We start from the raw sequence: 27,903 nt of genomic DNA, 5'->3' as shown, positions 1-27,903 counted from the left end.
GTAAATGACATTTCTTCCATGGATGCTTTTACCCAATGGCTGTCTTCGCTTCCTGGTCACCGGGGAACAACTATAATACGTTTTATCTTAGGTGAGGTAGCAATTCTGATCAGAGGTTGTTGTCTCTTTAATTGCTGCCTCAGGGCAGCTAAGAATAGCAACCGGATGTTTATAGACACCAAGAATCCAAAACCAGGGATCCAAGAACATTTCCAACTTCATATCAAAAGGTTTTGTTCTTCTCAACCCAGACATCACCCATTTCCAGTAGGAAGCATCCAGAGGAGTCATCGCACCTGTTCCCCCAAGATTGAGGAATTATCCAAAAAAAAAAAAAAAAGAAAAAAAAAAGAGGAATGGTAACCACATGAACTTCATTTTCTTTTCTTTTTTTTTTTTGACTGTCCTAAATTGTTTATTAGGTAAGGATTTTACAAACACTACTCATATTAGTGGTTTAATGGTGGAGCAGGAGAGTCCTGCGTCTTCTCCAAGCTGCATGGCGAGAACCATCAATAGTATGGTGGAATTTGTGGCCCTTTCCAAGGCCATGGATCTTGCAGCCTGTAGATGTCATCTCTGACATCTCCCTGTGCTTGTGGACTGGTTTGGTGATCCACTGGGTGTTAGGATTCCGTTTGATAGCTTTATGAGATGGATCAATGAGGATAACCTCAAAGAATTTGTATGCGGAATCTTCACCAACCCAGTAAGAATTCAGGACTCTCAGAGCCCCACATTGCTGTCCAGCTCACTCCTCGGCAACAGACTGAAGGCTTCAAGCAACCTTTAGCTGGTTAACACTATGATGGACAGGCTTGCCATAGGTTGCGCCCTTAGGAACTGGGTGTTTGTGGCCACCGCAGCGTACATGAATCCGATGTATAATACAACCTTGTTTGGCTTTGTATCCCAGGCCACACACTTTATCGGAGAGAGTTGGCACAGAGAGTTGGCAGTACTGCCAGCAGTGCACCCTGAGAATAAGCCTCATTACATTGGACTGCATCTACCTCCATAGCTCCAAGATGTACTTGTAAGTGCCTGTCTTGGCTTACCTGATGGCTTGTAGCCAAATGGAAAGGCTGAACTTCATTTCTTTAGCATTCATTCTGCTTTAATCCAAGTCAGGTTTGTTTAGCCTGATAGAACTGTGACTTACCTGCATTCTTTCCCCTAGATCTTTGTACCTGTACATATACTGTATGTCTGCTCCTTTTAATCATTTAGCCCTTAGGACATTAGGTTCTGGTCAGTGTCAAACTCACTTAAGAATAAAGCTTCAGGTCTATCAACCATGACCAAGATACAATAAACAAACCTCAAACTGGAATAAGGGTTTAGTCAAAGATAACACCTATGTTTCAGCTCTGGACCCAAGAAAGCAGAACAGCCCCATGGACCGGACCACATCCCCTAGAAACTAGACTATACAATGAATGCCATGACTGACGTCAGGACCTAAAACCATGATCAACTGCTCCCTGCCTTAGCCCTGACTAATCAGTAGAGCATACGACTCCAACTTCCATAGTAACCACGATTAATGATTTTTCCTTTATATAACCCGGCTACTAGAGGTCATCGGGAGCCAGGGTTTCGAGTGCACCAGCTCACCTGTGTCTCTGGACTAGGTGCCAACTCCTTAAACAAACCTTTACTTCCTTTGTTGCAAACTCCTGGTCATGTCTTTTGTGGCTTGGACGTGCACAGGCAAGTGGACCCTTCGAGTCTACAGTAACACTAGCATACCCTGCTTTTTCTCTTGTCCTTCTATGATCCATTCAGCACATGATTTTCCTAAGAGATATTTTATAAATGAAAATCAGATATAACTTCTTTGCTTAAAACACTCCATTAGTTTCCTATTGAACTAGGAATAAAATTGAGCCTCCCATTCCTCACCCCCAACTGTACACTTTTGGATGTAGCTTTTCTATTACAGTATCAACTTAAGAGTGTTTTGATCTGCAGTTGTGACAACTGTTTAACATTGAGACTGAGGCTTTTTAGAATCCTCCAGACTGGATCACATTTTCATCTATGATTTCTATAGTATTAGTGACTCCTCAACTTATATCTATAGCCCCAGGCCCTCTTCTGATATCCAGCCTTATATATTTGTGGATGAAAAAGAGGTTCTATGAAAAATAACCTCAAGGGGTGATCTGATCATAAATTCCTAACTGGGCAGATCATGGTGGGTAGTCAAAACTGCAAGCATATTAACTACTTTAGTAAAAGGTTTATCTTTGCCTTAAGTAAATCCTGTCCATTGTTTCTGTGCATCTAGGTTAACACATCTTTGAAATAAACTGTAACCACCTTAAAGAGAGCACATAATCTTGTTAACTATCCTGTAATCTAATCCCTGCCTTTTTTTTCTCCACCTCCATGTAATGTTCCTTATGTTCCCTCATTAATTTCAAATACATAAAAGAAGCTGCAAAACTGTTATTCTTTGGAGCATTTGAGATCTTGCTTCCCAGCTTGTTTTCAGTCTGGCTCAGATAAACTCTTGTAAAAATTCTCTACAGGTTTGGACGTTTCTTACATCAACATATTCAACTGCCAGTTTGTCATGTCTACTTGATGTCTAATAAGCATCTCAAATTAAAACATTTAAAATAGAACTCTTTCTAGTCTCCCACCTCCCTCAATAAAAGAATTTATGTTTCCCATCTCTGTAAATTCTTCTATCTTCAATAAAATTGCTCAGGGTACAAACTTCAGTCATTTTTGATTCCTCTTTTGTTCACAGTCCACATACAATCCATCATTAAGTCTTGTCAGTAATATCTGTGAAATATATCTTGAAAGCATCCACTTTCCTTTATCTCCATTTCCTACCCTGGCCTAAGTCACGATCTTCTGTAGATTAGTGCGCTATTCCTTTAACTGGTTTCCCGGCTTCCACTCTTGCCCCTTTTAAAAGCCACTCTTGACACAATAGCCAAATCCTAACTGTTTTAAAAATGTAAATTAGATTATTCCCTCGTCACTGTAAATTATCCAATGGTTTGTCATTGTACTGATAATAAAATACAAATTACTTACTATGGCTCCCAAAAGCATAAGTGGTCTATCTCCCTTGCTGCTTCTCTAATGCTGTAGCCACATTCACCAAATTTGTTCTCATCTTAGTTTTTTTTTTTTTTTTTTTTTTTTTTTTTGCAGTGTCTTCAGCCTAGATCTTTTCATGCCTGCCTTCTGTCTCATTATTCAGGTCTCAGCTCAAATGTCCCCTTGATCCTCATAAGTAAAATAGTCTCCCTAACCCTACCCCCATTCCCATCCTTAGTCATTCTCTATCACATTACTCTGTTTCATTTCTTTGAAAGGTAGTTTACTTGAAACTACCTGAAATGATCTTATTTACTGTTTAGTGTCTTTCACCTTTAGCTAAAGTTACAAGTTGCACAAGAAGAATTTTGGCTATTTGGTTCACTGCAGTATCCCCAAGAACTGGAATAGTGCATGACACAGAGTAGTCACTCAACAAATACTTATTGACTGAACAAATAAATGAATGATGATCTAGATTAAAATGCTCTCCCTCGCATTCCTGGAACTTGGTGATCTGGACTGTGTTCTTTCTTAAAGGTGTGAGTCATTTTGCCCTGGTTCTTTCCCTAGTCTCCACCTTGGACCAGTCTCAGCTCCAGTCCCAACACATTCCCTCCTCACTACTGAGAACGACTGACAGGCTTAATGATCAAGGCTGATAATTTTAATAGGCTTTTTATGAGTTTTGGTAAATGACTTCAATTAACTCAAACAAATGATGCAATTATTATCAGAACTATACATAACACAAGTCTGGTGGAAGCCCCTGTCCTCAAACATAAGATCCAATGAAAGGAGTGTTTTATTGTGGTTTTAAAATATATATACATAGTTTTTCAGCAAAAATGGTTTCTACTTTTAATAAAGGATTGACACCCAAGAAAACTAGGGCTGTTATTGAAGAATGATAGACAGTAAGATTGTTGTGTTACTAGAACCAAAGGTTTCTAGTTACTAGAAGCTATTGCAGACACAATTATCTCAGGAAAATCACTAGCAACCATGTTATTTGCATTCCTTGTGCTCTCAGAAAGAGACCAAAAGAGAAAGCTCTGTGTTTGGTTAAAGGTCATAAACACTGCCAAATAAGAGAGATATATCTGGTGCTCCCAACTACCCAGAAGCATAGTTTCCATTCAACTATCTCCACTTTAACAACTACCCATCTTAATGGCTTTGAAAGCACTAAAATCTAGGCAGCAATCTTAATCATGTGCTGAAATAAAAATTTCTCTTTTATAGAGGTGACACAATTGATTACTTAATGAAAACATAGTAAATAGTGTCATACTGAACTATTGAGGCTATTTTTCACCTAAAGACTGAACAGAATCTAATATTATTAGCAGGGAAGAATAATTAGGAAATTCATGACATCCGTTGTAATTTGTAAAAAAAAAAAAAAATGTTAGCTTAAAACTCTCCAGGATTAGAAATGCTCTTTAGCCTATTCGGGGTCACTAACAGAGAAATTAATACCAACAGCATTAATTATATGTTTATTTTTAATATCATGTAGTAAAGTTGACTTTTTTAATTTGATGTACAGTCTATGAATTTAACACATGTATATATTTGTGCAACCACCACAACAATCAGTATGCAAAACTGTTCCACCACTCCCCAAAACTCCACTGTTAACTTTTTATAGTCACACCCTCCCCCTACTCCCAACCTCTGGCAACCATTAATCTGTTTTCTGTTCCTACAGTTTTATCTTTTCAACAATGTCATGTATCTAGAATCATACAGCATGTAAACTTTGGAGACTGGATTCTTTCATTCAACATATCCTCCATATTTATCTCAGTCGTTCTTTCCTTTTTATTGTTGAGGAGTATTTCATTGCATTAATGGACAACAGTTTGTATATCTATTTACCCATTGCAGTATATCATGATTCTTTCCGGTTTGGGGCAATTATAAACATAACTGCTATAAACATTCTTCCAAAGGTATTTGTGCAAACATAGATTTCATCTCTCTAGAGCAAATACCCAGGAGTTTTTGGATTTAGGTCCGCCATTTTATTATTTACTTTCTGTTTGTGCCATCCATCTTTCTTTCCTCTATTTCACCTCTTCTGCCTGCTTTTAGATTATTTGAATATCGTTTAGTTTTCCATTTTATTTTATGTATCATGATGCTGACTATATATATATATCTTTATATAACTTTTTTAGTAGTTGCTTTATGGATTACAAAATACATATGCATCTATTTCACATTATCTCTAGAATCAATATTTTACTACTTAATGTGGAATATAGAAACTTTACCATCATACAGGTCCTTGATAATTTCCTCTTCAGTTGTAGTTCATATATATATATATATATATATATATATATATGGATATATATATGGATATACAATATATACAATATATACATCATATATATATATATGGATATACAATATATACATGTGGATGTATATATTACATCCACATATATTAACAACCCCATCAGATAATACTATACTTCTTCCTTTCAACAATCAAATACATTTTTAAAAACTCAAGAGAAGAATTATCTATTGTATTTACCTATAGTTTTACTCTTTCCATTTTTCTTTCTTTCTTCCTGACGTTTGAAGTTTCCTTGTATTATTTCCTTTCTCTTTCAAGAACTTCCTTTAGCCATTCTTTTAGAAAATTTCTGCTGGCTATGAATTCCTTTAGTGTTCCTTCATTTGAGAATGTCTTTATTTCACCTTCATTTCTGAATGATATTTAAGTTGGATGTAGAATACTGGGTTGGCAATTCTTTCCTTTTAGCACTTGAAAAGATTTGTACCACTTCTTTCTGACCTATATAGTTCCTAATGAAAAATCCGTAGTTATTTGAATTATTTCCCCCCTGTAATGTATCATTTCTGGCTGCTTTCTAATTCTCAACAGTTTGATTATGATGTGCCTGGACATAAATTTCTTTGGTTTTTATCTTGTTTGGCATTTGTTCAGTTTTTTGAATCTGTGGGTTAATGTCTTGGTAAGTTGTCAGCCATTATTTTTTCAACTATTTTTCAGCATCACATTCTTTCTCCTCTATTTCTGGACTCCAATCGCACGAACATTAGCTCCTCTTTTGTTACACAGGTCCATGAAGCTTGGCTAAATTTTTTCCCTCTTTGTTCTTTTCCTTCTGTTAATCATATTGGATAACTTCATTTGATCTATCTTTAAAATCACTAACGCTTTGTTATCTCCATTCTGCTACTGAGTCCATCTGGTGAGATATTGTTGTTTGTTTGTTTGTTTTGGTTATAGCATTTTTTTTGTTCTAAAGTTTGCCTTTGGTTTTTCTTTATGCTTTATATTACTTTGCTGATTCTTTCTGTTTTATATTGGTTCAAACATATTTATGATTTCATGTTTGAGTATTATAATAATAGCTGTTTTGAATACATTGTCAGAGAATTCCAAAATCTGTGTTACCTTGTCATTGGCATCTGTTAATTGTTTTTCCACATGTGAGTTAAAATTTTTGTGGTTATTCACATGTTGAGCAATTTTGGTTTATATTTTGGCACCTTGAATAACATGAGACTTTGACTCTTTTTTATATCCTATTGAATATATTCATAATTTTGCTTTAGCAGCACTTGACCAGATTAAGTCAAATAAATGGAGAAAATGGACAGAAAAAACCCTGCAAATTTTTTCACACTTCCTCTGACCTTTAGGAGTTCCCTCTTATTCTTGAGTCAGAACTAGTGGGTTTATCCTGGATCTCTCTCTCTCTCTCTCTCTCTCTCTCTCGCTCTCTCGCTCTCTCGCTCTCTCGCTCTCTCGCTCTCTCGCTCTCTCTCCCCTCTCTCAGTGCTCACTGCCATTTTGGGCAGCACTGAATTCAGGCTATGAAATACTGGAGGAAAACAATGTTAAACTCATTATTGGTTCAGTTATACTTCAAATTCAGGTGTTCTTTCCTGATAAGCCTGCTGATATTTACTTTTCAGAGACCTCAAATAGCTGCACCATGCATTATGTGAAGATATTATTGTCCCATCTATAGGAGAAAATGGTTGCTGTGTGTTTACTTCATCTTACCTAGAATTTGATTCTTAACTATTTTTTTTAAGAGACAAATGTGAATCATTATGGTGTAATGACAATATCCAGGGATTTAGATTCAGAGTATCTGGGCTTTGTCTTATGAGTTGGGTGATCTTGATAAAGTAGCAACCACCTACTTTTTTCAGCTGCAAAATGGACATAATAAAAGTATTTATCTCAGAGTATTGTTGAGAAATTAAAGGAGATAAATGATAGAAGTAGAGGCTACATTAAGGGCCATAAGGTTGACAGATTAAGCGACAGAAAAAAATGAAAGAGAAACAATTGTAAGTAACAATGGGGAGATAATAGCTACAATTACAAAACATTTCCTTTACATCTTCTGCCAAACATACACACACACACACACACACACACACACACACACACACAAACACACACAGTGCAATACAGTATATGTATAGACACAAAGAGACTAAGAGTGATATGGAGTAAAAACTGAATATTTGTCTTGCACTCTTGAAATATAACAGCCAAGATATCTTACTGAATTACTTTGTAACATAGGCATTTAAAAGGCTACTGTCTTTGGGTTAAGTAAATGTTTCTTATCCTCACTCCATTTATGAATGTAGTTGAAATCTCATGAACCTTCCATGCTAGAACATAAACTCGAAGAAGACATAAAGTTTTTGTTTGCTTTGTTCACTGATTTATCCCAAGTACCTGGGATATTGCCTGACACTTGTTTGGTTCTCTGTAAAATATTTCTTGAATGCATAAATAACTCAGTTTCTCTTAATTTAGATATTTTACAATTGGGAAATAACCTTCAATTAAGTTTAGTTTCTTGATGTTTATGGAGGAAATCTTTTGCTATGCAAATTAATAATGTGAAAACATTTTTGAAAATGTTTAAGCTACCCTCAGAGAACAAAGTAATATTTAAAAGCTCAAACTACAGTTCAAACATTTGCTATGATAACTTAAAACTCTCTTTTAAAAATCTATTCACTAAATCAAATCCTATATGAAGTGCTTTATAATTTGTATCTTTATTTAATGGCTATAAAATTGCAAGTCATAAAACTGCATTTCTTTTAAAATGATTTACAATCTTTTTACATCTTCAGATTCATATCTCCAACTAGTCCAGAGAAAAGCCTATTTAAAAAAAAAATTTAGTTACAGTTGACATTCAATATTATTTTATATTAGTTTTGGGTGTACAGCATAGTGGTTAGACATCTATATAATTTATGAAGTTATCCCTCTGATTGGTCTAGAACTCACCTGGCACTCTACACAGTTATAATATTATTGACTATATTCCCTATGCTAATAAACAAAAGATTGTTTATTATAGTTTGAAAGAATAACATTGACTGAGCTTCAGTGATAGTGGCAAAATATGGCATGGTCTAATGTTTCTGTGAATATGCAAATATATAATTTATTGATAATATGAATAATTTAATATTCTATGTACTCAAAAACTACTGAAAGCGCTTAATACTTAGAATATTTACCTTGTGAAATTTAATCTTACAATTACAATAGTCTTCCCTTATCCATGGTTTTGCTTTCTGTGGTTCAGTTACCTATGACCAACTGCAGTCCAAAAGTATTAAATGAAAAATTCCATAAATAAGCAATTCATAAGTTTTTAATTGCTTGCTATTCTGAGTAATGTGATGAAATCCCATGCTGTCCTGCTCCATCCCTCCTGAGATGTGAATAATCCCTTTATTCAGTGTATCTAGTCTATATGCTACCTACCTGTTAGTCACTTAGTAGCCATTTCAGTTATCAGATCTACTGTCATGGTATTGCAGGGCTTGTATTCAAGTAATTCTTATTTTGCTTAATAATAGCCCCAAAGTGCAAGAGTAGTGGTGCTGGCAATTCAGATATGCCAAAGGGAACCATGAAGTGCTTCCTTTAAGTGAAAAGATGAGTACAGTACAATAAAATATTGAGAGAGAGAGAGAGAGAGAGAGAGAGAGAGAGAGAGAGAGAGAGAGAACCACATTTAAGTAACTTTTATTACAGCATATTGTTATAATTGTTCTATTTTATCATTATTGTTGTTAATCTCTTACTGTACTTAATTTATAAGTTAAACTTTATCATAGATATGTATATATAGGAAAAAACATAATATATGTAGGGTTTGGTACTATCCACAACTTCAGGCATCCACTGGGGGTCTTGGAACACATTCCCCATGGATATGGGATGACTACCATAATTGTATTCTGCTTTTTATAGTTGTTAATAAGTTATTTAAAAATGTGTCAATCTTTTCTGTCTAAGCTAATTGTTAAATTTCTTTACAAAATGTATCCAGTCATTGTTACCTCTTGAATCTTCCACAAGACCTTTTCCAATGCTTGGCTCAAAGTAGGCTTCCAATTAAATATATATTCACTGATTGAACCAATCAGCAAATATTTATTGAGGGTCTTCAACTTCATGCCAGGAATATTTCTAGGTATTGGATGGAAAATTAGAGATTAGAGTCCTGCAAAAATGTGAATAGTGCACTAATGGACCTTTACACAAAACAGAGACTTACACTGTATTAGTAAAATGAAAGTAAGTTCTAATTCCACCTAGACTAAAAGAAAATAGAAGATTCTAGTTTGTCACTACTCTAATAAGGGTAGAACGTATTCAGAAAGCAGAAAGGGAAGGTGGATATCATTACAGGAATTTTCAGTTTGGCATGGAATTGGGCCTGCCTAGTCAAGTTGGTCCAATCAAGAGAAAAACATTAATCCTTCTGGTAGATCCCAGTAAGTATGAGGTGCGATTAAAAAAAAAATACAGCAAATGTTTAAATAAAAAAAATAATAACAGTAAAAGATACATTGCCATTAATCCCCTTCAAAATACTCCCTGTCTCTTCAAACATGCTTATCCCACCGTTCTTGCCACTTTTTGAAGCAGTTCTGGAAGTCCTCTTTTGTGAGCGTCTTTAGTTGCACTGTTGTGGTTGCCTCAATGTCCTGAATCAATTCAAAAACGTTTCCTTTCATGATCATTTTGACTTTGGGGGAGAGCCAGAAGTCACATGGTGCCAGATCTAGTAAATAAGGTGGATGAGGAAACATCATAATGTTTTTATTTGACAGAAATTGCCATATCAGGAGCGATGTGTGATACAGAGCATTGTCATGATGGAGGATGAAATAGAGACACTCACGAAAGAGGATTTCTGGAACTGCTTCTGAAAGTGGCAAGAATAATGGGATGAGTATGTTTCACGTGAGGGGAAGTATTTTGAGGGGGAGTAATGGCAATGTGTCTTTTGCTGTAATAATTTTTCTTTTAATTTAAATATTCACCGTATCTTTTTATCACATTTCATATATCCACAAAAACATAGACACAGGCATCCAGAGAGAAAGTGAGGCACAGTATCTTTTTTCTCTCAGGCTGAGTATAGTCATAAATTTCATATGGACAAGGTATGCAAAATTGTTTTAACAGTCCTTTTATATTCTGTTGCTAAGAGTAAATCATACTCCTACATTTCAAAAACAGCATTTGCACTTAAGTTTAGATCACTGTCTCCTAATAAAGTAGATTCAACCAGATTTTAAGACCCATGATGTTAAACTAATTTAGGTGACAATATAATAACCAAAAGAAAAAAGGCTTAATAAAAGAGTAATAAAGGAAAGATGTGGCCAGGTCCTACAGGGGATTATTCCATGGACCAGTAACAATATTTGAATGAATTTATTATTGATCTTTCCTGCTAACAGCATTGATGACTATTCCTTCCTTAGTTGTATTTTACAGGATATAAAGTATTATCAGGCTTCTCAGTGATAGTATTCAAAGTATTCATTCAACTAAAAGCTAACATAGAGATTCTTTTCTAGTAATTTAACTCTATATCTTAATTTTTTTCAGTCTGTTTAGTTTAATATATTTGGAGCCACAGGAATTACCCAAATTATTCAAAAATATCTTTTAATCCACTAATAAATTAATAATTTAGCAGATCAATCAACCTTCAATTTGAGATGGGTACCCAATATGAAGTGGTTACTTTGGTGTCCGTTAAAGTTATTTATACTTTAGCTGCCTTTCCACTGTGATTGTCTTGTTAGCTACCAGAATCCCTTATGATTTGAGAATATATATTCATACTAAATGGGTTCAAAGTTTGGCCTTACAATCTTTTAATTTTGTAATATTGCAAAAGTTTCTGAAGCTTGCTAAGAACATACATAAAAAGTTTAGAACAATAACTGTTTCATAGTAAACATTCAGTGAATGCTAGTTTCTCTCATTCCCCACTGCTTTCTGCTGGAAAATTCCTCTTTTAAGATCAACTTCAAATGTAATCTTTGTAAAGCTTTCCCTAAGACTACCAGGTAAGCTTGGTGCTCACATTGCCCTTTGTGAATGATTAACAATTCTTATGATAGTGCACTTTAATTATTCATTTGCATATCTGTTTCATCATTTGACTGTAAGCTTTTAGCAAAATGTCTAACAAGTTAGTTATCTTTCTTTGGACTTATGGACCTAACATACATCTCATTTATCTGTTAACACATGATATGGCAATTTGTTGTTTACATATCTTTATCCTACTAAAATGTGACCTGTGTCTTCAGTGACTAGATCGGCACTTGGAACACAATAGATGCTTAATAAATTCCTGTTGAATGCATAAAGGAACTTTGTGTAAGAATCAAGTGGGGTGAAATGAGGGTGTAGTACTAGTGAGGGTACTCAGCATTTTATAAGGTTTAAGAATTGCCATCTCTGCTTCTGGTCAAGGTGGTAGAGTTGGTAAATACTGTGCTTGCCTCCTCTCATGAACACATTAAAATTACAACTAAATTACAAAACAAGCATTGAGAATTGCCTGAAGTCTAGCTGAACAGAAGTCCTATAACTAAGGATTCACAGAAGAAGCCACACTGGGACTGGTAGGAGGGGTGGAGACACAGGACCGGCTAGTCCCACACCCACATGTGGCAGTTAAATATCAGGAGGGATGTAGGTCCCCCTGAGGAGCAAGTGGTCCCATGCTCATACAATGCTAACCATCTCAGGGTTCCAGTGTTGGAAGGAGAAGTCCCCATAACATCTGGCTGTGAAAACCAGTGGAGATTGTGGCTGAGTGAGTTGGAAGGTGGTTGGAGTGCCAGGCAATCCACTTAAAGGGCCAGTGCACAGACTTACGCACTGAAGGACTCTTTCACTCTGAGCTCCAGTGTTGGGGCAGCTGCTTAAAAGGGCACCAGGGACACACAGGGAGGAACCAAATTGTCTCGCTTTAGGGTGGGGGTTGGAGGGGCATATTCCTCTCATAGAGATATGCTGACAAAAGCCATTGTTCTTTTGTTGAGCCCACCTTCAACCTAGTATGCAGACACAGGCAGGCACCATAACTGAGTTTTCATCAACCTGGCTAACACAATTCACTTCGCCCTGGTGAATCCCTGAGACCCCACTCCACTCAACTTACAGGTCCACCCAAGCCACTTTCAGTGGCTTTTCCATGCAAATGGCCTCTCTTGCCTCCTGCTGTGGGCTTTCCCAAAAAGCAGCATCTGGACTTGGTGTGCCCTGTACCACTTAATAAACAACCCTAAGCCCTGCTCTAGTGGCAGCCAGCCACGTTTTACAGCATAGCCCCTCCTAGGCACCTCCAAGCTGACCACAAGTGGCAACCATCTGCAGATCACTTTGTAGCTTATACCAAGGGGCCCTGGGTGGGGCACAGCAGTGATTGACCTTGGCCTTCACCTAAGCACCTCACAAGAGACTTCAGAACCTACACACCTGGTGGCCAGATTCAGACCACATCATAGCACCACCCAACCACTTCCACAAATGATACAGCCAAAGGATAGACTCATCAGGCACCATAGCCCTGCTAAAGTGAATGCTGCTCCATAGGGTCAGCTCCTGTACTACTCTCCATTGTAGCCACAGCCAGTCCTCACAACTAATCAGCCCAAGGGCCAATCACTCCCACTGATACACAGCAGCAACTAAGGCTAAATTACAAGAGGAGGACATACACAATTCACACAAGGGACAGCCTTGGAGAACCCAGCTCAGGTGAACAGGGAGATTTTGCAACTGGGCCTCCAAAATACCTTCTACAAAAAGCCACTCTACTAAGATAGGGAGTCATAGCAGCTCTACCTAATGTGTAGAAACAAAAACAGGGATGCAGCCAAAATGGGGAGACAAAGAAACATGTCTCAAATGAAAGAAAACAACAAAGCTTTGGAAAAAGAATTGAACACAATAGAGACAAGCAATTTACCAGATGCAGAGCTCAAAACACTGGTTATAAGGAAGCTCAATGATTTCAGCGAGAACTTCAACAAAGAGATAGAACATAAAAGTAGATATAGAAAATGTAAAAAAAAGAACCAGTCAAGGATGAAGACTAACTGATATGAAGAATACACTAGGAGGTATCAACAGTAGATTAGATGAAGCAGAGGATGAAATTAGTGATTTGGTAGACAAGGTAGCAGAAAACACCCAATCAGAAAAGTGAGAAAAAAAAGAATCCAAAAATATGAGGATAGTTTAAGGGGCCTCTGGGACAACATCATGCATACCAACATTCACATAATAGACATACGAAAAAGAGAAGAAAAGCACAAGTAATTGAAAACCTACTTGAAGAAATAATGACGGAAAACATGCATAACCTTGTGCAGGAACTAGACATACAAGCCCAGGAAGCACAGAGTCCGAAACAAGATGAACCCCAAAAAGCCAATGCCAAGACACATCATAATTAAAATGCCAAAGGTTACAGACAAAGAGAGAATCTTAAAAGTAGGAACAAGACAGGGTTGTCCCCTATCACCTCTGCTTTTCAACGTAGTATTGGAAGTCCCACCTAGAGTAATCAGGCAAGAGAAAGAAATAAAAGGCATCTGAACTGAGAATGTAGAAGTTAAATTGCCATTTTTTTGTGGATGACGTGATGCTGTATATAGAAAACCCTTAAGACTCCACCAAAAAGCTATTAGAAAGAATAAACAAATACTGTAAAGTTGCCAGCTACAAAATAAACACATGAAAATCCATTGCATTCCTAGATGCTAACAATGAAATCTCAAAAAAGAAATACCAAAACAATTCCTTTTGCAATTGCAACAAAAAGAATAAACTACCTAGGAATAAACTTACCCCGAAATGTGAAGGACCTATACACTGAAAACTGTAAGACATTTTTGAAAGAAATTGAGGAAGAAAAAAAGAATGGAACGACATTCGTGTTCATGGATTGGAAGAATCAACATAGTTAAAATGGACATATTACCCAAAGCAGTATACAGATTTAAGGCAATCCCTATCAAAATCCCAATGGCATTTTTGAAAGAAATGCAATAAAAAAATCATCAGATTTGTATGAACCACAAAAGACCCCGAATAACTAAAGCAATCCTAAGAATAAAGAACAATGCTGGAGATAGTACACTCCCTGACTTCAGCTTATACTGCAGAGCAACAGTAATCAAAACACTATGGTATTGGCAGAAAAACAGACACACAGACCAATGGAATAGAATTGAGAACCCGGAAATAAACGCATATAAATATGGACAGATACTTTTGAACAAAGGAGCCAAAAACATACAATGGAGAGAAGACAGACTCTTCAATAAATGGTGCTGGGAGAATTGGAAAGCCACATGCAAAAGAATGAGACTAGACTGCTATTTGTCACCATGCACCAAAGTTAACTCAAAATAGATCAAAGACCTACACATAAGACCTGAAATAATAGACTACATAGAAAAAAACATAGGAACTAAACTTATGTACCTTGGGTTCAAAGAGGATTTTATGAATTTGTCCTCAAAAGCAAGGGAAGTAAAAGCTAAAATATATGTATGGGACTATATCAAACTAAAAACTTCTGCACAGCAAAAGAAACTTTCAACAAAATAAAGAGGCAATAAAACAAATGGTAGAATATTTTTGCAAACAATACCTTCGATAAGTGGCTAATATCCAAAATACATGAGAAACTCATACAACTCAACAACAAAAAAACAAACAACCCCTTTAAAAAATAGGTGGAGGACCTGAATAGACATTTCTCCAAAGAGGATATACAAATGGCAAATAGATATGTGAAAAGATGCTCAACATCACTAATCATCAGAGAAATGCAAATAAAAACCACAATGAGATATCACCTCACCCCAGTTAGAATGACTATCATCAACAAGACAAACAGTAAGAAGTGTTGGAGAGGCTGTGGAGCAAAAGGAACCCTCATATACTGTTGGTGGGAATGCAGACTGGTGCAGCCGCTATGGAAGGCAGTGTAGAAGTTCCTCAAAAAATAAAGAACAGAATTACCATATGACCCAGCAATCCCTCTCCTGGTTATCTACCCAAAATGTCTGAAATTATTTATCTGTAAAGATATGTGTGCTGTGATTTTTATTCCAGCTTTACTTACTGTGACCAAGACATGGAAACAATCTAAGTGTCTTTGAAGAAACGATTAGATAAAGAAGATGTGGTATATATACACAATGGAATACTACTTGCCATAAGAAAAGACGAAACAATGCCATTTGTGACAACGTGATGGTTCTTGAGATTATTATGCTAAGCAAAATAAGTCACACAGGAAAAGTAGAGAACCATATGATTTCACTGATATGTGGGATATAAAACTGAAAGCAACAAAGGTACTAGATAAACAAATAAAGAAACAAAAACTCATAGACAATAGTGAAGTGGTTACCAGAGAGAAAGGGGAGAAGGGTATGATAGATGAGGGTAAAGGGGGTCAAATATATGGTGATGGATGGAGAACTGACTCTGGGTGGTGAACACATAATGTGATACATAGATGACATATTATAGAATTGTACGCTTGAAACCTATGTAATTTTACTAACCTTTGTCACCCCAATAAATTTTAATAAAAAGAAGTTTACAACAAGAGGCAAAAAGGGTCCCAGTAATCCCACTTCTGAGTATTTATCTGAAGAATCCCAAAACACTACTTTGAAGGGACATGTGCATCCATATGTTCATTGCTGCATTATTTAATATAACTAAGAGATGCCAGCAACCTGGTTGCCCATCAATGGATGAATGCATAAAAAAGAAGTGGTACATATACACAGTGGAATATTACTCAGCCATAAAAATAGAATGAAATCCTGTCATCTGTAACATGGATGGACCTAGTGGGTATTGTGCTGAGTGGAGTAAGTCAGACAGACAAAGACAAATGCCATATGATTTCATTTACATGATATATGGAATCTAAAGAACAAAATAAACAACAACAACAACAAAAAAACAAAGAAAACTCACAGATACAGAGACTATTTTAATGGTAGCCAGAAAGAAGGGGGTTGGGGAATGAGTGATAAAGGGGAAGGGATTAAGAAGTACAAATTGATAGTTACAAAGCAGTCATGGGGATGTATAGTAAAGAATAGGAAATATAGCCAACAATATTGTAATAACCAATTATGGTGTCAGACGGGTACCAAATTTATCAGGGTGATCACGTAGGAAGTTATATAAACGAATAATCACTATGTTGTACACCTGAAACTAATGTGGTCAACTGCAACTGAAAAAAATATATATTTTAAAGAAGAATTGCCATTTCAAGATCAATCAATTCCTTTATCCAGATCCATGATTTAAAACAGTGGTTTTCAATTCTAGGTGCATGTTACAATTACCTGGGGAAATTTTTGGAAACAAATGATGACCAGAACTTAACCCAAAGATTCTTAGTTAACCAGTCTAGGAGGAGACTGGACATATTTTTTAAATTTGTTTATTTTTTTATTAGTTTCACTTGCACAAAATAAGATAATGATCAGATATTTACACACTTTAAGAAAAAACCTATCCGATGGACATGTGTCCCATTAGGGAGACCACCTCAGGGATGCTGTAGATGCCTGATCACAGCACTGTACACCGGAAGCTAAACAATAATGAATGCCAACTATAATTTTATATAAAAAAAGAAAAAACCCTAACAAGTCTACTACCCATCTGATACCATACACAGCTATTATAATACCATTGACTATACTCCCTACGTTGTACATTACATTATATATATGTATATGTATGTGTGTGTGTATATATATATATATATATATATATATACATATATATATATATATATATCAGTTGACATTCAGTATTATTCTATATTAGCTTCAGGTGTACAACACAATGGTTAGGCATTTATACAATTTATGAAGTGATCCCCCCAATAAGTCTAGTACCCATCTGACACTTATCTAGTTTTTACAACATTATTGACTATATTCCCCATACTATATTTCACATCCTCATGACTATTTTGTGACTACACATTTATATTGTCTAATCCCTTCACCTTTCTCACCCATCCCCCCTGCCACCCTCCCATCTGGCAACTATCAGTTTGTTTTCTGTATATATAAGTCAATTTCTGTTCTGTTCGTTTATTCTGTTCTTTAGATTCCATATATAAGTGAGATCGTATGGTATTTGTCTTTCTCAGTCTGACTTATTTCACTTAGTATAACACTCTCTAGGTCTATCGATGTTGTTATAAATGGTAAGATCTCGTTCTTGTTTATGGTAGGGTAATACTGCATTGTATATATGTACCACTATTTCTTTATCCAGTCATCTAGTCATGGGCATTTTGGTTGCTTCCACATCTTGGCTATTGTAAATAGCACAGCAATAAACATAGGGGTGCATATATTTTTTCAAATTAGTGTTTTGGATTTCTTTGGATAAATACCCAGGAGTAGAATTACTGGGGAATAAGGTAGCTCTACTTTAAATTCTTTGAGGAACCTCTAAACCATTTTCCATAGTGGCTGCAACAACTGGCAGTCCCACCAACAGTGCATGAGGGTTCCTTTTTCTCCACATCTTCACCAACACTTATTGTTCGTTGATTTATTGATGATAGCCATTCTGACAGGAGTGAGGTGGTATCTCATTGTGGTTTTTATTTGCATTTCCCTGATGATTAGTGATATTGAGCATATTTTCATGTATCTGCTGGCTATCTGTATGTCCTCTTTGGAGAAACGTCTGTTCAGGTCCTCTGCCCATTTTTTAATTGAATTGTTTCTTTTTTGTGTGCTGAGTTTATGAGTTTTTTTTAATATAACTTTTGGATATTAACCCCTGATCAGATGTATCATTGGCAAATATCTTCTCCCATTCATTAGGATGTTTTTTCATTTTGTTGATGTTTTCCTTTGTTGTGAAAAAAACACAACTTTTTAGTTTGATGTAGTCCCATTTGTCTATTGTTTCTTTTGTTTCCCTTGCCCAAGGAGATATGTCAGTAAAAATATTACCAAGGGTAATGTCTGACAGTTTACCTCCTATATTTTCTTCTAGGAGTTTTATGGTTTCAAGTCTTACATTTAAGTTTTTAATCCATTTAGAGCTTATTCTTGTATATGGTGTAATAAGGTGGTCCACTTTCATTTCTTTGCATGTATCTATCCAGTTTTCCCAGCACCATTTATTGAAAAACTGTATTTATCCCAGTGTACATTCTTGCTTCCTTTGTCATAGATTAAATGACCATATAGACATGGATTTATTTCTCGGCTTTCTATTCTCTTCCATTGATCTATGTGTCTGTTTTAATGCCAATACCATACTGTTTTGATTACTATGGCCTGGTAGTATAATTTGATATCAGGTAGGTTGATACCTCTTGCTTTGTTCTTCCTTCTCAGGATTGCTATGGTTACTGAGGGGTCGTTTATACTTCCACACAAATTTTAGTATTATTTGTTCTATCTCTGTGAAAAATGCCATTGGAATTAGGTTGGTGCACAAGTAATTGTAGATTTTGTAATTATTTTTAACCTTTTAAACTGCAATTATTGTTGCACCAATCTAATGTTTTGATAGGAATTGCATTGAACCTATGGATTGCTTTGGGTACTATGGACTTTTTACTATATTAATTCTTCTTATCCATTAGCATGGTATATGTTTGCATTTATTTGTATGTTCCTTAATTTCTCTCTTCAATGTCTTATAATTTTCTGAGTAGAGGTTTTTGCTTCTTCGGTAAAATTTATTTCTAAGTATTTTTAAAATGCAATTGTAAATGGGATTGTTTTCTTAATTTCACTTTCTGGTAATTCATTAGTGATATATAATAATGCAAACAATTTCTCAATGTTAATTTCATATCATGCTACTTTACTGAATACATTTATCAGTTCTAATAGTTTTTTTGGTGGAATCTTTGTGGGTATCTCTATATAGTGTCAAGTCATCTGCAAATAATGACAGGTTTACCTCTTCCTTACCAATTTGGATGTCTTTTATTTTATTTTATTTTTTTCTGTCTGATTGCTGTGGCTAGAATTTCCAGTACTATGTTGAATAAAAGTGGTGAAAGTAGACATCCTTGTCTTGTTCCTAATCTTAAGGGGAATGCTTTAACTTTTTCCCATTGAGTATGATGTTAGTTGTGCGTTTGTCATAGGTGACCTTTATTATGTTGAGATACAAGGTATGACAATTAAGTCTGAGAAATTGTTGCAATGATGTTGCTAACTTTTACTGATATCAGAGGGATTATTTTTTAATTTGTACCAACTGGACAAACAGTTAACCAAGTTTACTATTTGAGAGTGCTGAAAATGCTGAATGAAAAGAGTTAGACAATCTGAACTTTTCAGGAACAATTCATGGCTGTTGCCTCACAACAATGCACCAGCTTACACAGCACTATGAGGGAGTTTTTAGTCAGTAAACAAATAACTGTATTGGAACACCCTCCTTATTCACTTGATCTGACCCCCAGTGACTTCTTTCTTTACCCAAAGATAAAGGAAATATTGAAAGGAAGACATTTGACATTCAGGACATCAAGGGTAATATGATGACAGCTCTGATGGCCATTCCAGAAAAAGAGTTCCAAAATTGCTTTGAAGGGTGAACTAGGCTCTTGCGTTGGTGCATAGCTTTCCAAGGGGAGTACTTCAAAGGTGACTGTAATGATATTCAGCAATGAGGTATGTAGCACTTTTTCTAGGATGAGTTCGAGACCTTAATTGTCTGACCTCATATGTTCCCTCTATTCCCACTTTGCTGAGAGTTTTTCTCATAAATATAGAGGGTGCCAAAAAAATGTATACACATTTTAAGAAAGGAAAAACTGTATTAAAATTGTAATAGTCAATATATACCGATAACAAAAGATGAATACAAGTCATGTGTATACATTTTTTTTTTGGCACCCCTGGTAGGTGCTGGATTTTGTCAAATGTTTTTTCTGCATCTATTGATATGATCATATAATTTTTATTTTTCGTTTTGTTTATGTGGTGTATCACATTAATTAATTTGTGGATATTGAATAAAGTTTGCATACCAGGAATGAATAACACTTGATTGTGTTGTATTATCATTTTAATGTATTGCTGAATTCGGTTTTCTAAGATTTTGTTGAGGATTTTTACATCTATGCTCATCAGGCATATTGGCCTATAGTTTTCTTTTTTTGTGATATCTTTGTCTTGTTTTGGAATCAGGGTAATGGTGTCCTTGTAAATTGAGCTTGTGAGCCTCCCCTCCTCTTGAATTTTTTGGAATAGTTTGAGAAGAGTAGGTGTTAATTCTTTTTTGAATGCTTGGTAAAATTCACCAGTGAAACCATCTGGTTCAGGACTTTTTTGGTTGGGGGCCTGTTGATAACTGATTTGATTTCGTTAGTTGTAATTGGTTTGTTCAGATTTTTCTGCTTCTTCTTGATTCAGACTTGGAAGATTGTATGATACTAGGAATTTATCCAATTCTTCCAAGTTGTCCAATTTGTTGGCATCTAATTGCTCATAGTATTTTCTTAATTTTTTTTTTTTTATTTCTGTGTTGTCTTTTGTCATTTTCTCCTTTTTCATCCTTGATTTTATTTATTTGGCTCCTCTCTTTTTTTCTCTTGATGAGTCTAGTTAAAGGTTTGTAAATTTTGTTTATCTTTAAAAAAAAAACAACTCTTGGTTTTATTGATTTTTTGGGGTATTTTTGTAGTTTTAGCCTGTGTTTCATTTATTTTTTGCTCTGACCTTTATTTTTTCCTTCTTTGTACTCACTTTGGGCTTTGTTTGCTGTTCTTTTTCCAGATCCTTTAGGCGTAAATTGGAACTGTTTATTTGAGGTTTTTTTTTTTTTTTTTTTTAGGTAGGCCTGCATTGCTATGAATTTCTCCCTTAGGAATGCTTTTGCTGTGTCCCATAGATTTCGGGTCGTTGTGTTTTCATTTTTGTTTTTCTCAAGGTATCTTTTGATTTCTTCCTTGATCTCATTGTTGAACCATTCATTATTTACCAGCATGTTATTTAGCCTCCATGTATTTATGTGTCTTTCAGTTTTTTTCTTGTCTTGATTTCTACTTTAATACCACTGTGGTCAGAGAAAACACTTGATATGATTTCAATCTTTTTAAATTTATTGAGACTAGTTTTATGGTCTAACTATGGTCTATGTGGTTGGTGTATCATGCAAAATGTTCCATGTGAACTTGAAAGGGATGTATACTTTGCTGCTTTGGGTTGAAATGCTCTAAAAATGTAAATTAAATCCATCTGGTCTAGTGTCATTTAAGGACACTGTTTTTGTGTTGATTTTCTGTCTGGAAGATCTGTCCATTGGTGTCAGTGAGGTGTTAAACTCCCCTGCTATGATTGTGTTACTGTCAATCTTTGTCTTTATGTTAGTATATATATATATATATATATATAATGTTTAGGTCCTCCTATGTTGGGTGCATAAATGTTTCCTAGGGTGATGTCCCCTTGTTGGATTGATCCCTTTATTATTATGTAATGTATTTCTTTGTCTTTTATTATAGTCTTAATTAAAAGTTTTTCATTTGTTTGTTTGTTTGATAGAAGTATTGCTACCCCAACTTTTTTCTCATTTCCATTTTCATGGAATATCTTATTCCATCCCTTTCAATTTGTGTGTCTTTTGATCTGAGGTGGGTCTCTTGTAAACAGCATATGCATGGGTCTTGTTTTTTCATCCATTCAGGTACTCTATGTCTTTACATTGGAGCATTTAATCCATTTCCACTTAAAAATGATTATTGATGGGTACATAGTCATTGCCATTTTATTAGTCACATTTTTATCTTTGTTTGTTTTGTCCTTTCCTCTGCTTAAAGGAATCCTTTTAACATTTCTTGTAATACTGGCTTAGTAGTACTAAGTTCCTTTAGCTTTTTTCTTGTCTGGGAAGCTCTTTTTCTCTCCTTCAATTTTAACTGATAGCCTTGCTGGGTAGTCTTGGTTGTAGGCCCTTGTTTTCCATCACTTTGAATATTTCCTGCCACTCCCTTCTGGCCTGCAAAGTTTCTGTTAAGAGATCAGCTGATAGTATTATGGGAACTCGCTTATCAGTAACTAGTTGTCTTTCTCTTGCTGCTTTTATGATTTTCTCTTTGTCTTTGACCTTTGCTATTTTAATTATGATGTGTCTTAATGTGGTCCTGTTTGGGTTCATCTATTTGGGACTCTTTGTGCTTCTTGGGTTTGTATGTCTATTTCCTTCCTCAGGTTAGGGAAGTTTTCAGTCATCATTTCTTCAAATAGGTCTCAATCCCTTGCTCCCTCTCTTCTCCTTCTGATACTCCTATGATGTGAATGTTGTTACACTTGATGTTGTCCCAAAGGTCCCTTAAACTACTTTCATTTTTTTTTCTTTTTGCTGTTCTGATCGGGTGTTTTATGTTACCTTGTCTTCTAAATCGCAGATTTGACACTCTGCTTCATTTAATCTGATGTTGATTCTTTCTACTGCTTTCTTCATTTCTGTTATTGTATTCTTTATTTCTGATAATTTTTTATGGTTTCTATGTCCTTCTTTATGCTTACTATCTCTTTGGTGACATTCTCGCTAAGTTCCTTAAGCATTCTTATAACCAGTGTTTTAAACTCTGTCTCTGGTAGGTTGGTTTCCTCCATTTCATTTAGTTCTATTTCTGGAGGTTTCTCCTGTTCTTTTCTTTGGGACATGTTTCTTTGTTTCCTCATTCTGGCCTCTTTCTGTTTGCTTCTATGTATTAGGTAGATCTCCCACGTATCTCAGTCTTTGCTGGGTGGCCTTAGGTAGAGTATATCCTGTTTGGTCCAATGATGCAATCTCTCTGATCTCCTGTGCATGTATTCCAGTAGTGCCCTTTGTGTATGTTGCATGTATTCTCCTGTTATAGTTGAGCTTAGATTGCTTTAAGGGCATCAGTGGGTGGGATTGACTCCCAGTCTGACTGACTGTGAGGTTTGGCTTTGCCCACAGTGAATGAGCTGCTGTGTGAGGGCTGACCCCTCTGAGTGGGGATTCACCCCCATGGGCTCTTGTGCCTATTAAGTCTACCTTTTGGAAGTGCCACTTGTGGGGCTAACAAAGTGCTCTGGTGTGGTCTGAAGCTTGTTTCTGGGTGCTTTGTCTCTGGTGTTTCTTTGGAGGGGTTCTTGTGCAGGCCTATTTCAACTTTGCCTACGACCAGCCTGGGGTTACCCAGTAGGAATTACGCAACTGTATGTGGTTGGCTGCTGCCTGTGCTGGACCTAGAGGCATGTGGTGGTGGCCTTGCTGTGAACCAAGCCCACCAATATTGGTTCTGGGGCAGCTTAGCAAAATGCCCATGGCCCCCTGTGCCTGTTGCCACCTATTGGCTGCCCATAAGTCTCAGCTGTTGAAAGAGCCTTCTTAGGTTCATGGGCCAGGCTGGTTGACCTGGTGCTGAAACTGCCCTAGTAATGCATTCCTAAGTGTGTGGGGCTGGGTTCCAAGGAGTTATGGGGTGTGGGTGGTACTTTTTAAAGTTAATGCATTTTCAGTTCTTGCACATGTGCTGGGCCTGCCACCACTTTGCAGAAAGAAAACCCTGAAAACACCATAGCAAGCCACCACTTGCCTTGGGCTTGCAAATTCCCAAGAACTGCCCAAGAGAGGCTGTTGCACAAGTTTTGTGTCACTGCCCGGCACCAAAAGTGACCCAGGCCACAGTGGGCCATTAGCTGTTATACTCGGCTTCCGCAGTTCCTGGGGTGGGGCCAGCCTCTCCATAGCTGAGAGTGCCCCTGGCAATGCAGTACTAGCTATGTGGGGTGAGGATCCAGGGTGTCACAAATGTGGTGCACATTACCAGACCAATGCAGTCTCATATTTGACCCTTTGGGGTAGGGTTCAATATAGAAAAGATGGCACCCTCCTATAGGCTACATGTGAGGCTACATGTAGGTTCCATAAAGAGACAATGGCTGTTCCCTCCAGGCCTCATCCCACAGCCACACAACTCAGTCTTTCTCTGTATGTCTTTGATGGCTTTCGAGTTGCTGCCCCTCTACTAGAGAACAGGTGAGTGTTTGTAAGCAACTGAGTCTGTGTGTAGTCCCTATAAGAGGGCATCTGGGTTTTCAGCTGCCCTCAGTCTCACTGGGACAGACAGACAGAGTCCTTGTTGATTTTCACTACCAGATGTAATGGCAATTCCTCTTCCCAGTATAGGAACTCTGGACTGGGGAGCTCAGTGTGGAGCTGGACCACCTTCCTTCGTTGGGGCGACCCTCGCCATGGAGGTGTCCCTCCATATGTTCAACCACTATCTGTGGGTTTGGGGTTAGCCCATTTTACATCTCCACTCCTCCTACAAATCTTATGGTGACCTCTTCTTTAGATCCTTAGTTATAGGGGTTCTGGTCAACTAGTCTTCAGATGAGTCTTGAGGTTGATTGTTCTATAATTTATTTGTAATTTTGATGTGATCTTGGGAGGCAGCAGGCACAGCATTTACTTAATCTGCGATCCTGGACCTGCTTCCAGACATATCTTTTTCAAAAAAACAGTTGTATTGAGTTTTAATTTACATATGATAAAATTCACATCTTGAAGTACACAATTCAGTAGCCTTTAATAAATTCATGGAGTTGTGCAACTATCACCACAATCTCATTTTAGAACATTTACTTAATTCCCCCAAAAATCTCCCATCAATGTATAGACAATTCTTATTCCCAATCACAGGCCTAGGCAACCGCCAATCTACTCTGTTTCAATCTTTTATTTCTATAGAGGTACAGTTCACATACTATACAGTTTATCCATTTCAAGGGTACAATTAAATGGGTAAACTAAGAGTTGTGCAACCATCACCACTATCTAAGTCTAGGACACTTTCATCATCTCAAAAAAGAAATCTGTACCCATTAGTAGTTACTCCCCATTGCCTCACCCCAACCCCTGGCAACCACCAATCTATATTTATGGATTTGCCTATTAAGGACATTTCATATCAATTGAATATTGTAAGCCTTTTATGTCTGGTTTCTTTCACTTAGCATAATGTTTTTAAGGTTCATCGATGTTGTAGCATGTATCAGTACTTCATTCATTTTTATGGTTGAATAATATTGCTTTGTGTGACTATACCACATTTTGTTTATTCATCAGTTGACGAACAGTTGGGTTGTTGACACTTTGGGGCTATCATGAATAATGTTAGTATGAACTTTTGCCTATTCATTTCTCCCTTCCTTTCATCGGCCTCCCCACTCCGGTTCAAGCCATTGTTTCTCAGTCTAGTTGTGTAGGACACAGCTCCCTGGCCCATGCTGATATTATGAGCCCTGTACTCCCCCCGGCTGAGGCAGTTGGTTGCCAGTCTTCGGTTGGCCGCTCACAGCAGCTCATGGCAGCTATCGCTGGCTGCTGGCCGCTCACACTGGCTGACGGCCACTTGCGCTGTCCACCGGCCGCTCATGGAGGCACACAGCATCCCACAGCAGCACACGCCAACCTCCAGCTGCTCATGACAGCCAGACTCCAGGGAGAGCTGTTGTTCACAATCTTAGCTGTAGAGGGCACAGCTCACCTGGCCCATGTGGGAATCGAACTGGCGGCCTTTGGCATTAGTAGCACGGTGCTCCAACTGCCTGAGACACCAGGCCGGCCCTACATATTCACTTTTTCTGAACATTTGTGTTTTCATTTTTCTGGGGTAGAGCCCTGGAGATGAAATTGCTGGATTATATGTAATTCTATGTTTAAATTTTTGAGAAACCATCAAACTGCCTTTCACAGTGTCTACACCACTTTACAATCCCACAAGCAGTTTCTGAGTGTTACAATTTCTCAAAATCTTTGTCACACTAATCATCTATTTGCTTTTTGTTATAGCCATTCTAGTGAGTGTGAAGTGGTATCTCATTGTGGTTTTGATTTACAATTTCCTAGTAACTAATAATATTAAGCATCTTTTCTCATAGCTTTTTAAATCTCCAGAAATATGTTTCTCTGTAGCCAGAAATCAAAAATCACTTATTTATAAAATGTAGTTACAGGATTTGAGGAAAAGCACTGCATCATTGTGTCTCTTAGCTGGAGTTTATTTGGGTCAGGGCCACCGATCCTTATGTGTGACAACAACTGGATGAGCTGGGGCTAACAGATGCCTCCTCAGACTAAGGACATACATATTTTATTTTAGGAAAATATATATTTTTTAATTAAAATTTATTGGGGTGATAATGGTTAGGAAAGATACATAGGTTTCACGTGTACAATTCTGTAATACATCATCTGTATATCACATTGTGTGTTCACCACCAAGAGTCAATTATTCTTCCATCACTATATGTTTGATCGTAGAGAAATAAAAATGACTTCTTGTACTCATTCAGAATTTTGACCTAATAGTGAAGGCACTGACTTATTTTCAGGAAAATGACAGTCAAGATATTCAAACTTGGTTGAGAAGCCTGGGGGGGGGGTAGCAGATGAAGAATGATTGTAAGTGTAGTAACGTGGGTGCCAGTAAGGGCCATATGATGGTGATGACTTCTGGTCCTTTCCTGGGAAATATGACCTATAACTGACCCAAGGAGTGAATAAAATGGAAGAGCTACATGTAAGTTCTTAAAGTAGATTAGAAACAAAAAGCTTGAGGTGCTTTTTCTTTTTGGCCTTGTAGTAGAGCAGATGATGGGTAGCGGATAAAGGAGGTTTTCTTCTCTACTTCAGTGTTATGATTGTTAAATAAAATCCTGGCTATTCATTTAAGTGATGCATAATGAACCCTGGAAAGACATTGGTAGCCAGGAAAGGTTATTTCATGGTATATTATAGACGCTTGAAGTGATCAAGAAGCCAGGATAGGAATGACAGACAGAGTAGTGGGAACCACCTATAAATGGGGACACTTGTGATTTATGAATGCATATAAAGCACTTCAGAGTCATCTTGAAAGAGAGATACCAGAGAGAAGATACTTTTAGGTCTAGAATTTTAGTGAATGATTCAAAGATTATTTTGTTACAAAGTCACCCTATTTTACTACCATGCTGATGTCACCTAAAGTAATAATGGTTATGCTACCAAACTGCAATTCATTCCGGTAAAGCAGATAGCCTAGCTTCTAGGCTGTTAATCAGTAAGACCTGTTTTCCTTTTCTTTGCTTCTTCCCTCTTCAATCCTTATGTTCCTTGAAACTTCTTCCTTTTGAACAGCCTGAGGTAAATTTAAGTTTACCTCAGGATGATGGACTTTATATTTCTGGTGCCTATTAGGTAACTTCCAACCATAAACACCACTCCAGACCATTTGCCTCTGCAAATCCTGGTTTTGATTAAAATTTCTTCTAGTTTTCAACTGACCTTTTGGGAACCATTCCCCAAAAGCATTTTCTGTTACAGTTTGAAATAATCTATTGACAATATACTTCAGCCACATCATGAATTGGCTTTTGTGTGTTAATCAGGGAATATAATCACCATTA

The 27,903-nt window shown here is 36.8% G+C and overlaps 1 pseudogene across 1 annotated transcript; it reads right to left on the bottom strand.

The window, feature by feature from the left end:
* Positions 1 to 457: 457 nt before the first annotated feature.
* LOC308495053 (large ribosomal subunit protein eL15-like) lies at positions 458 to 24,196 on the bottom strand (annotated as a pseudogene). Its single transcript has 3 exons — positions 24,045 to 24,196; positions 23,501 to 23,634; positions 458 to 1,044 (listed from the first exon to the last, which is right to left on the bottom strand). The product of its transcript is annotated as a large ribosomal subunit protein eL15-like (transcript).
* Positions 24,197 to 27,903: the final 3,707 nt, after the last annotated feature.

The sequence above is a fragment of the Rhinolophus hipposideros genome (assembly GCF_964194185.1).
Source record: "Rhinolophus hipposideros genome assembly, chromosome: X".
NCBI classification, from domain to species: Eukaryota; Metazoa; Chordata; class Mammalia; order Chiroptera; family Rhinolophidae; genus Rhinolophus; species Rhinolophus hipposideros.
This window is presented reverse-complemented; position numbering and strand designations above follow the sequence as displayed.